Source organism: Aedes aegypti, chromosome 3 (genome assembly GCF_002204515.2).
Source record: "Aedes aegypti strain LVP_AGWG chromosome 3, AaegL5.0 Primary Assembly, whole genome shotgun sequence".
Classification (NCBI taxonomy): Eukaryota; Metazoa; Arthropoda; class Insecta; order Diptera; family Culicidae; genus Aedes; species Aedes aegypti.
This window is the reverse complement of record NC_035109.1, coordinates 245010051-245022956: the sequence shown is the minus strand read 5'-3', so window position 1 is coordinate 245022956 and position 12906 is coordinate 245010051.

Below are 12906 nucleotides of genomic sequence, written 5' to 3'. Positions count from 1 at the left end.
GTACTCTAAGGTGTAATGTATAGCTGCTAGTTCAGCAACATATACAGAACATGGTTTTTGAAGCATGAAGGAGGCGCATCCATTTTTGACCCATCAGTGAAGAACTGTCGGCTCTCGCTGACATGCCCGAATTTACTTGCAAACATGGGAGGGATAAACTTTGAACGAAAGTGATTTGGTATACCATGGATATCTTGCTTCATGGACAAATCAAATACTACAGAGGAACAGTCGAATTCTAGGAAGTTATCACGATTGGTGTTAACCGAAGATGGGCTAACCTCCAGCGTCATGTACCAGTAGTACACACTCATGAAACGAGTTTGAGGGTTATGTTCAAGCAGCTTTTCGTAGTTTTCAATAACCAATGGATTGAGAACCTCACAACGGATGAGGAACCTGAGTGTTAACTCCGCGAAACGATCTGTCAGGGGCTGTACTCCTGCAAGTACCTCTAAACTCATTGTGTGAGTCGAGTTCATGCAGCCTAGCGCGATGCGAAGACAGCGGTACTGAATCCGCTGTATCTTCAGCATATGTGTTTTCGCCGCGGATTGAAAGCAAAAGCTACCGTACTCTAAGACCGACAAGATGGTTGTTTGGTACAGCTTGATCAGATCTTCCGGATGGGCTCCCCACCATGTTCCGGTTATAGTTCGCATGAAGTTGATTCGTTTTTGGCATTTCTGTGTCAGATACACAATGTGTTTCCCCCAGGTCCATTTGGCGTCGAACCAGACCCCGAGATATTTAGAAGACAAGCTATGAGTGATTGTCTTACCCATGAGTGTAAGCGGAAACTTGGCAGGTTTGTGTTTCTTTGAAAAGACAACCATCTCAGTTTTCTCCGCAGAGAATTCGATACCCAGCTTTAACGCCCAAGTAGACAAATTGTCCAGAGTATCTTGTAAGGGTCCTTGTAGTTCGGCTGCTGTTGGTCCTGTGACAGAAACAACACAGTCGTCTGCAAGCTGTCTTAACGAGCAATTTTCCATGAGACAGTCATCAATGTCTCTCACATAAAAATTATAAAGAAGGGGACTCAGACATGATCCCTGGGGGAGACCCATGTAGCTAATTCGTGAAACTGACAAGTTGCCATGAGTAAAACTCATATGCTTCTCGGACAACAAATTGTACAAAAAATTGTTCAAAACTGATGAAAGGCCACTTGCGTGGAGTTTGTCTGAAAGGACATCAACACAAACTGAGTCAAAAGCACCCTTAATATCCAAAAACACTGAACCCATCTGTTCCTTTTGGGCAAAGGCAAGTTGAATTTCTGAAGAAAGCAGCGCAAGACAGTCGTTCGTTCCTTTGGCTCTGCGAAAACCAAACTGTGTATCTGACAGCATGCCATTCGATTCAACCCATTTATCCAGCCGAAAGAGAATCATCTTCTCTAACAACTTGCGAATACACGACAACATCGCAATTGGGCGGTACGAATTATAGTTCGACGCGGGTTTCCCGGGTTTTTGGATGGCTATTACTCTCACCTGCTTCCAGTCATCCGGAACAATGTTACACTCCAGAAAGTGATTAAACAAGTTCAATAGGCGCCTCTTTGCGACGTCAGGTAGGCCCTTAAGCAAATTGAACTTGATTCGATCCATTCCTGGAGCGGAATTGTTACATGAAAGGAGAGCAAGTGAGAATTCAACCATCGAAAAAGGTCTATCCATGGCGTTCCTATCCACCGGAATATCTCGTCGCACGCGATCAACAGGAACGGAATCCGGACAAACTTTCTTAGCGAAATCGATAATCCACCGAGGAGAGCTCTCTCGATCTTCATTAACCGACGATGTATTACGCATTCTTCTTCCGACGGTCCAAAGCGTTCTCAACGAGGTCTCACGTGATAATCCTTCCACAAAATGACGCCAATAACCGCTTTTCTTCGCTTTGACCAAGCTTTTAAACTTGCGTTCAAGGGAAGAATAGCGCTCATAGTTGTCAATTGAACCACGTTTCCGGAAGTCTTTAAACGCGGCGGATTTCTCGCGATAGAGTGCCTTACACTCTTCATCCCACCACGGATTGGGAGGCTTCTTGCGAACCGACGGACCAGGCACAGGACGGCGTTGGGCTTGAAGAGCGCTGTTGAGAATCAACTCGGATAAAAAGCGATACTCTTCCAACGGAGGAAGTACTTCTACCGCTTGTTCTCCATCAATGATCGTTTCCGCGTACTTTCCCCAGTCTATGTGCTTTGTGAGGTTGTAGGCGAGATCGATGGATGAAGACTGTTGTGTTCCATTGGAAATTGAAACTACGATCGGCAAGTGATCGCTACCATGGGGATCCTGGATTACCCTCCATGAACAATCCAGCGATAACGAGCTTGAACATATTGAGAGGTCTAAACGGCTATCCCTAGGACTTCCATCTTGAGCTGGAGGTGCCACTCGTGTAACTTCCCCAGTGTTGAGAATTGTCATATTGAAGTCGTCGCAGAGGTCATATATCAACGTTGATCGGTGGTCGTCATACAGTTCCCCCCAGCCTGTTCCGTGGGAGTTGAAATCCCCAATGAACAACCGTGGTTCAGGCATAACAGAGCAGATGTGAGAGAGATCTCTGCGAGATATCGCCCATCTCGGAGGAAGATATATGGAGGCGACACTGAGGCTTTTGCCTCGGATAGTCACCTGACATGCAACGACTTCAATGCCTGACATCGGCGGCAGATCGACTCTGTAGAACGAGTGATGCTTTTTGATCCCCAAAAGCACTCCTCCATATGAGTCGGATCGATCCAGGCGAATAATATTAAAATCATGGAAAGGAAGGGTCACATCAGGTGTTAGCCATGTTTCTGATAACGCAAAAACATCGCACTGTAAATTACTAACTAAAAATTTAAAACTATCTAATTTAGGCATAATACTACGACAGTTCCAGTGTAGAACAGAAATCATATCTTCGACCTCTGTGGATAATTTATCCATCAAAAGATATGATCGTTGCAAGGAGGGGCATTCTAGAAGCCAGTTGCTTCAAAAGAGGAGTCACACATGGAAGCAATCCTTTGACAATGTTCTTCACTGGGTCAGAAGCATTGAAGAAATTAAGGATGATATCTACAATGCCAGAAAGCGTAAACATTGGAACGCCCTGAGGTTGCCCTAGGGGCTCCGAATGCGAACTTTCTTTTGGCTGAGCAGTTTGAAATTTTGGAATATTTGGGATTTTAGATTTTCCCGGTAGTGGCGGAAAGTCTCTTTCCTCTTGGAGTTTGAATCCAGGAGGTGAAAGCTTTGAGACTTTCGCGACAGGCTTAGTATTTTTCATGGCTGGTGGGTCATCACTGCTAGACAGATTCCGAGGCTTTTTTGTGGGTCTCTGGAGTCTCACACGCTTCCTCGATGAACCCTTGAAAACGAAGGAAATTCCTTCACCAACCTCAGAGTCGGAGCCCTGATCATCGAGAGACAGAGAAGAGTAGATATTTTGGGATTCAGCAGACGGAGCAGCCTTTTTCAACATCTCGGCAAAACTACGCCGAGAGCGCTGCTCTAATGATCGTCGCTGATGTTGCTGCCGGCGTACGTACGTCGGGCAGTTTTCGAGGGCATGTGGTGGACTTTCGTTGCAATAAACGCATTTTGGCGGTATACTACATGCACCATCCACATGTCTCTCCCCGCAAGAAGCACAGCGAGGTTTATTGCAGCAATACTGGGCAGTATGGCCCAGCTCAAGGGGTGGATCACTTGTTCGATGCACATCTAATGTACATCGATTTGCATTAAATGCATTTTTTCGATAAATTCATCAACTTAGCCCTGGACCATACCATTGTATCGTGCTATAGCAACAAGTCATTGTTTGTTTTGGAAATCTCAACATTGTTTTACTCTATGCTAATTTTCTTCAACTAATAACAAATTTTATTCGTTTCAGATCTCAATCAAAATGCAAGCAAACAAATCCCCAAATTTAGATGCCTGATTAGTGCTGTTTATATACCATTGATTCATTAGGCATCTGATTTTTCAAGGATTTCAATAACGATCTATAGATATGTAAGATGTACAGTGGGGAAATGATGATTGACTGCAGTACTCCTGTGACTAGTCAAGATTTCCTTCCCGATATACCTAGAGTCTTTGGCTTAGTGGGACAAATAGAAATCCTCATCGATTCTTAAATCAAGGAAATCCAAATAAAACAAATATAATACTATTTGTCATAATCAATTGTTTTATTTTTTTAGTGTTGGTCAGGGATTTCGGAGACAGGAATAGAATTATTAACCCTTATCGTTGATATTCTCCTTCTTGAAGTATATCTTGCAGAATGAATATTTCTCCATCGGAACGTTGAATCAATGCAACGTTTAGATTAAATTAAGGGACACGAGTGTAGGTAAAGGGGTTAAATAGTGTATGGGTCGTCGAATAACTAGCCGTCTCTTCAAGACCGCAACTCTTACTATAAAATTCGCTTCTGGGTACTCTGGCACTGCGTGGTTTAAGTTATAAACTGACGGGAGATAATAGTACTGGAAATTAAACTCTAAGGTCATTAGCGGATTGATGATTAAGATTATATGTATTCCACATAAGAGAATGAAGCCCAAAATGCTAATATCCGATGCTCCAATGAATCCGACGAGTGCCAGCAGCTGGTCAGAAGCGTCCATTTCGCAGCCAGCAAAAAGTAAAGTTTTTTGGAGTTTTCCTCACTGCGGGTCCTAAGCGGGTCTGTTCTTTGGCAAATAGAACGAAGGGTTATCAGAATCGTTTACGACACGACGTGATTTTCTTGGGTGAGCAGCAGCTTTTCTTCAGCTTGTGGAAAAATGAGTTTGACATTAAGACTAGGATAGCAAATAAACATTGGAGCATGCCATGAAGTGCGAATTTGCTGAGTGTGCATTTAAATGCATTTGAATGCATGAAATAATTCAAATTTATCAGATGCATCAGAAGTGATCCACCCCTTGGCCCAGCTGCTTGCAATTTGTGCAATTCATTACCTTCGGTACGTACAGCCGCACAGGTAAACGAAGTTTGCCGATTACAAGAAAATTCGGCAAAGCAGATCCGGAAAAGGTCACACAGAAGGATTCAGAATGTGAATAGATCTTCTTTTCTCCCACCAGGGATACGGAATGCAATTGCTTGCATTCCAGTATGGGGACAGATGGGAGAGAAGGGTTTTTGAAGCGACCACAACCCTGCATCAATTCTTCGCAGGTCATACTGCCTTCGGTGACCACTCCCGCAATCTCAACCCGATGGCTTGGCAGATAAGTTTGGTACTCACGAGTAAAGAGCTCACAAGCCACAATCTCATTGGCCTGTTTACGGTCACTGACGGTGACGCGCAGCTTACCAGAACCCACTGTGTCAATGGCGACAACGGAAGAGAATCGCTTAGTCAGATCCTTACTAATCTGAATAGTGTTCAACCGTTTGCCTTTGGATCGAAAGAAAACAACAAAAGGCCCACCAGAGTCGGGCGGGTAGGCCTTGAGGCGAGGGGACGTCGGAGATGGTAGAATATTGGTGTCCATTTGAGACACATCAGATTGAGGGGACACACATGGATTGGGCATAGAGGTGTTTGTGTTTTGTTGGTTCAACACATTCAAAGACTCAGTGAGGGGATACGACGTTCCCCCGCCATCATCATCTACACCCATTGCGGTAGCTTAACACCGCAAAGGGCGCACGAATAACTCAAACTAACACTATTCACAGAAATGGAAATTGAATCAAATTGAAAAAAAAAACATACAAATGGGAAAGGGAAGAGGGAAAACTTTCACACGCAGTAAAAACTAATCAAAAAAGACGTGAAGAGGAGAAGGACAACGAGAGGTACTTATCTTTTACTCTATCCACGCTGGCGTCGTCGATGCTGTAACCGATGGGCGTCTACGCTTGGGGAGAGGTAGCAAGTAAGGGCGCTGCCATAGTAAACGCGTCGAGCGATGCGTGCGCGTGTGCGAGCCCGCAAAGCAGAATATCAACAACAGGAAATCCTTTGATCGCAACGCGTTCGCGGACGCGGACGCGTTACTATGGCCGCACCGTAACGTACGACCATTCGCTGGGACGCGTAGATGTGTGGTTGATCTCCGCTGTCCACGCTATACGCACACCACAGACGATGATCGCACTGATGAACTCTGCACTGCACACAGGTAGCACACGGGACGGGGTGCGAGCTGCCTTCGATGATACACGTGATCAAAAAAGGACGGTCTGGTTCCTGGTTCGCTGGTACGGTGTATGTGTGGTTGGTCTCTCACTGCCTGCCACCAACCAACACAGGCGTCGATAACGATGGTGACCACTGTCGGTGTGGAGAGCACACCGCTGTGCACGCTATATGCACACCACAAACGATGATCACTCAGGTAGCACACGGGACGAGGTGCAAGCTGTCTTCTACGATACACGTGATCGGAAAATAACCACGCAATGGCGAAAACGTTCAATACTTTTGCGCAAAACTCGATTAATCGGCAACACAATGGCTTCGCCAAAAGTGTTCCGCTAACAAGCCGAACTAAGGCTCTTCACTGCCTAAAAACACTTTGCAATAGGCGTCAAAATACCAAAGATTTGGAAAAACGGGGGTGAACCCGGACACACGAGAACTATCGACTGTCTCGCACGGTAGCTCAACAAGGAATGATTTGACCATTTCTGCCGCAAAATTTTTTACTTCTCTTGAGCTTACGAAAAATGACAGAAATAAACAAAACCGAACCGTTTCCTGGCGATGCTATCGTAGTCAGAAGTATTCAATTGACAATTGACATTTCTTTTTCCGACATTCGTTTGATTGCTCGTGTTGTGAATGTATAAGAGAAGCGCTGCCGAATATCAGCGAAAACATGTCGACTACCGTGATTGCTTACAACATTGATTCAGACCAAAAAAAATGATATTTTGAGGATGCTTTTCAAGATATATTGACACAAAATAAAATTTATTGTTTGTTTTTTGTTTCCATATACATTTATTTTGCTTTATTTTACAGTGTATTAAAAAAATTCGCGTAAAATACCTTGAAAACGATTCTACCTGGCCTGAAATTGAACGAATTTGCCGGGAATTGAACAGCTGATATCTTGTAAATGTTTGCCGAATCTCAGTAGAATTGTATCCGAGATTTCGGTAAACGTTTGCCGACGATCTTAAACGCTTGTAAATCGCCGCAGTTACTTCGAATCATCGCGCAAAGCTAAGTATGCTATTTCGCTCAAGGAGAGTAAAGAAATTCCTTTACTGAATAAGTCAAGAAATTTACTACAGAGAGCCTCATTTGAAATGGCATTCCTTCTCAACAGCGTACTGGAAAGAAATATGGTTTTCTTGACCATTTCTGGGAAGCAACTTTCGAGGATAGTCGACTAATTTTCTTGTCAATAGCAAACCAGCCTTAAGGCTCAAGAATCGATGATTCAATCATCAATAATTAAACCAGATTTTTCGTTCAAATATGAACAACTCCTCATGAAAATCTATCGTCGCATTACAGATAGCAAGTGTAATGCAATGACAGATTTTCGTGAACATTGTTTCAAATTTAAGCAAAAAAAACCTGGTTTCAAACATTTGTAAGACGATGATGGCTTTTTCCTATTAATTGAGTTGTTCATGAGGGTTGAACCAGGTGCTTCCCATTTGGGTTGCGATAGTTTTTATCTGAGAGAGAAGAGATAGCTCACTGACACTGTTTTCTTGCCTTCTTTGATTTTTTCTATAATTCTTTGGTAATGAACAACGGTCAGATGAACTTATTCTGGTCGAAATCATATCATATACTCCTTCTTCACTATGAAAAAGGATATGAATACCGGGTACCCCCGTTAATTTGACCACATTTAATCTGAACACTTTTTAATTTGTATTCCGCAAATTTGCACATCGTTCAGATTAAAAATGGTTCAAACGTCATTAAGCTCATGGAACGTAGTGAAGTGAAATGGAACGCTGTGGAACGGAGCGCAGAATCAAAACAAAACAGTGAATAAGGTAACCAGAAACACGATTCTAGGGTGACTAGATGTTCAAATTAAAAATGAACCCCGATGGTTTGCATGAGGTATCGTTCAAATTAACGGGGGTACACTGTACAGCATACTTGCTGTACTGTAGGGCTATAATTTTTACCTACAAGCAATGTTGCTGAACAGCGATCGGAAACACGAAGCACGATGAATTTTCCTAGCCATCAAAACAATCTGCGAATGAATCTGCTTCATTCGTTCGTGTTTCATTTTCGGATCGCTGTTTCTCCCGACGCTATATCGGGTGATTTTCCATCACTTGGTAATGTGAGCGGTACGATCCACGCTGCCTGCTCTTCGCGAAGAGCATCTTCATGCGGGCTCGCAACACGCAGGTGCGCCATGGAAGACGGGATTGTTATGCGGGTTATTGCTTGATTTATTAATCTGAAAAAGAAATTTTTTTGCATGTATCTACTGTACACAGATAAAAATAGTTAAATTCCGATTTAGTGTAAACTGAGGCATAGAGTAAAAATAAACCAAAATCATCTATTGTTACGGCATTTCGTTTAGTTTTCAACCAAAGATGCTTGAATGATACATGATCGGGTAAATTTAAAGTGCATTTTATTGAAAAATAAGCGATTTATCGTTGACATTTCAGTTTATTTTGATGCTCCAAAGGCAACATATTTTTAGCTGTGTAGTTTATTTAAATGGTAGAAACCCTGTAATCTCCCAACCTGCTCATGTTTTTTAACAACATGTAGGTAAATTAAATTTAATTCAACACATAATAACAAAATCAAATTTGTGAGATGCTATACTTTTGAAGCTCACAAACAACAAGTATTGAAATCGGTACATTTTGTGATTCGTATACATGCCGTCGATATTGTGTTGCAATTGTACCTAAGTATTGTCAGAAAATTGTTTCGCAATAAGCTCAAGAGCCGTCGCGCTCCAAGCCATATCCAGCAGCACCCAACCACGCTCGTGCTGTATACTTCAAGCGTGCTTTTGCTAGGCTGCGTGGACTCTGTACACGATGCGAGTGTTTGCTTGACTCTGCGAGAAGATGCAACCTTGCAATAAATCGCAGGAATGAATAGCGCGTGGATAAATGAATCCTACGAGCAACTTGTCGGTGTGTTCATTTTGCTTCTTCTTCATTGCATCCTTTCGCTTTTTGCAATGCTCTTCGTGACGCAAAAATGAAAAATGAATTTTAGCGAATGTTGGATCGCGAAGATGTGTAGATCACCATTCGCGAAGAAGATCCATCGCAACCCTGCTTACAAGTACAGTATACTCAGCTGTAATCAATAACATACCGTTTAAAACAAACTTACATTCTATGTTGTTTCTATCACGATTTTACAGATAAATTCAACAAATCTTAGTTTGAAACTACCATGAAATTGCTAGATTTGACAGTTCTTTAATAAAATCTTTCAGGCTTTCTTGTTCATTCTTTTAGGCTTTGCACATTCATAAGTTATGATTGAAAACAATGTCTGTATGACAATTATGCTCAATTATGACAATTATGACAGGATCAGCGCATAAAAAAAGTAAATGCGTTGCTTTTAAATGGATGGTTTTATCTGCGAACTTGAAAAATTAAATTATGTTGGCTGAATAAGATACAAACATACTATAGGTATAATTATTCAAATTACCTCAGAGACTAATTCGCAAAAGTTACTCATTGATGAAATCGAAATCATTGTAAATTGTAAATTTGCATGAATATGGTGGAAATTATTGACAATTCGAGTGACAATTAGGAGTTCGGCAGTCAAAACTTCGGCGAAGTTCGGCGTCGGCATTCTAATTTGGTGCTTCGCCGACGCATAAGTATTTTTATTAAGGCACTCCGTGCTTGTGGCCACTACTGTGCCGGATTCAGTTGATCTTGTAGCTTCTTTACCGATACAGATCTATAGGCCAGGAGAAGTGGATGAACTTGTCATTCATTTTTCTGTCAATTCTCATACAAAATCTACTTTTTCTTTGACATAAATTCACTCTAGGTGAACCACTTCCCCTGGCCTATTTTCAACTTATCTATATTTACATCTAGTTTCACTCTCTCCTACTCTTTTACTCTCACAACGAGCAGGTAGGAGAGAGCTCTGCTGTTAGTGAGGCTCAGGGATGCCAGGTTGGAAGACATTTGAGTAGTGTGAAAGACATTTGGAAGACGGAAGATTTTTGGAAGACTTTTCAGAATTTGTGAAGACATTTGGAAGACAATTTTAAATTATCGGCATTTTTAAAATTTCTATATATGAAAAAAAAAAAAATACGTTGGAAATTACAGAAACCCTTCTAAAAGATTTTTGCACGTCCAAATCAAACTATAGCAATCCCTCTCCGAATTCCGTTAAAAATTCTCCAAGGATTCAATATCTCAATCTGAGAAGTCTGACAAGGATTCTTCCAGAGTTTCTTCTAGGAACTCTTGCAGAGATTTATCAAGACATTCTAGCAATATGTTTAAGTATTATTCAATAGAATTATCAAAGTTATTCTTGAAATCTGTTTCAGTGATTCTCGTGTATTTTTTTTTACGAATTCATAAAAAAGTAAACAGATTCTTATATGATTTTTTCCTGAGATTGCTACAATTGTTGCTTCTGAAATTAACCCAGGGATCTTTGGGATATCTGTCAAGATTTTTTTCACTGGTTTCTCCTAAACCTCCTCCAGAATTCCTTCAACAATGGGTGCTTTAGGAATTCATCCAAGGATTCCACCATGAATTTCTACGGGAAATATTTAAATATTCAACAACGAAGTCCGCCCAGATCCGTCCCACTCGGGTTCAGATAGGGTACCACGTCTAGTACTGCATTTAGTCCCTCGGTACTGCAAAATGTACCCAAGATTGATCGCAGTACACTTTTCACGGCATTCTAGATTACCTTATGAGCCATACAATTTTGGGCAACTGAAGGGACATTTTGTCTTTGGTCCGCCTACAGATGTCTCCAAGAGCTCTTCCAGGAATCCTATTGAAGTTCCTCCAATTTTTCCAAAACAGGAATCCTCTGGGGATTCCTTTCAGGCATTCATCCGGGAGTTTATTGCAGGAATACTTCCGGGGATGTGCTCCACAAATTCCTCCCGAGATTTCTCCTGCAATCCCTTTTAGGATTTACTTCAGAAATTTCTCTGGGGATTTGCATCATGATTTTTTCCGGAGTTTTAGTCCAGGGAATCCTTGAGGATTTTTCCGGAAATTTGTTCCTATAATTCCTCCGGATATATTTTCCAGAAATTTTTCCGATGATTTTTCCAAGAATTGTTCCGGGGATTTCCTCAGTGGATTACGCCCAGGAAGTCCTCTGGGGATTTCGTCTAGAAATTTATTAAGATGTTTCTGTGAGGATTTTTTATAGGAATTCCTTCGGAGACCTTTTCAGAGACTTTATCCGAAGATTTCCTCCAGGAATATTTCTGAGGATTTGCACCAGGAATTTCTCCAGAGATTTCGTCCAGGGTTTCCTATGGGTATGAATTACTAGATGATTTATTCCGTGGATTTTCTCCAGACATTGTTTCGGCGATTTTTCAAGAGAATTTTACATAAGATTTCCTTTCAGAAGTTCTTTGGAGATTTGCTCCAGGGATTCCTTCGGGGTTACAAGGATTACTCCGGGGATATCCCCCAACAGTTATTCCAGGGATTTTCTCCAGGAATTTTACAGTGGATTCTCAATAGCAATTCCTCCGGGGATTCACTTCAGCAATTCCTCCAGAAAATTTTCTGGAGATTTGCATCAGATTTTTTCCGGGGATTTGCTACAGGAATTACTTCGGGGATTTCCATCAGTAATTTCTCCGGAGATTTTTTCCTAGAATTCCTCCGGGAATTCTTTTGGTACTTCACCGGGTATTCCTTCGGATTTCCTCCATAGTTCGTCCTGGATTTTTTTATATCTCCAGGAGTTCTTCAGAGTTCCTCAAGTACAGTCAAACCTCCCTGTGTCGATATCTGAAAGGAACTGGGAAAGGGACTGGGTTTTTGTATGGTTTCATGTGTCGATATCGATTAATGGAACATCGACACATAGGGGTTTCACTATGATCCCTCGGAAATGCTCCAGAGCTCCTCTAGGAGTTCTTCTGAAGATGCTTCGAAAAAATCACTACATTCCCTCCGGGAGTTTGTCTAGAGCTTTTCAGGAAATTTCTAAAAAAAATCTTCGGGCATTTCTCCAGGTGTTCATCAAGAGTTCCTCCAAGTTTTTTTTAAGTCATTCGAAGAAATTGTTTAAGATTTTCTCTGGCAATTCTTCAGGATTTCGTCCAGCAATTCCTCGGAACGTCCTCCATATTTCCACAGGCAATTCTTCTAGCTTTCTTCCAGGATATCCTCTGGAGTTCCTCCAGCAATTCCTCGAATGTTCCTCCGTAATTCTTGCAAGGTTCCTTTGGTGTTTCTTCCCAACAGTGGGAATTGCTTCGAATTTCCCACTTAATTTCTCCGGAGTTTCGGTCCCAGCAATTTCCCTGGAGTTGACTCTAGGAACGGAATTCCTCCAGAAACACATCTGATGCAGGAATTTCTTTAGAGTTCTCCGGGAATTCCTTCGGAGCTTTCACGGGTAGTTCCTCTGTAGTTCTTTCAGCATTTTTTTCTGGATTTGATCCAGCATATCCTCCGAACTTCCCCAATCTTCTCTTTTGGTAGAACTAAACCAATATTTTGTTGAAATTACCTAAAATTTAGTTTGGAGCAATTCATTATGTATTATAAGAACACATGTAACAACATTATGTATTATAAGAACACGCAGATTTTAAAATTTACAACATCACATTTTGGTTTAAAGATAAAAATATTGATAGTTTGAAATTCAACAAACATTCTGGTTGTTTCAAACTAGGGTGATTGTTCTCCATGATGTTGCCCG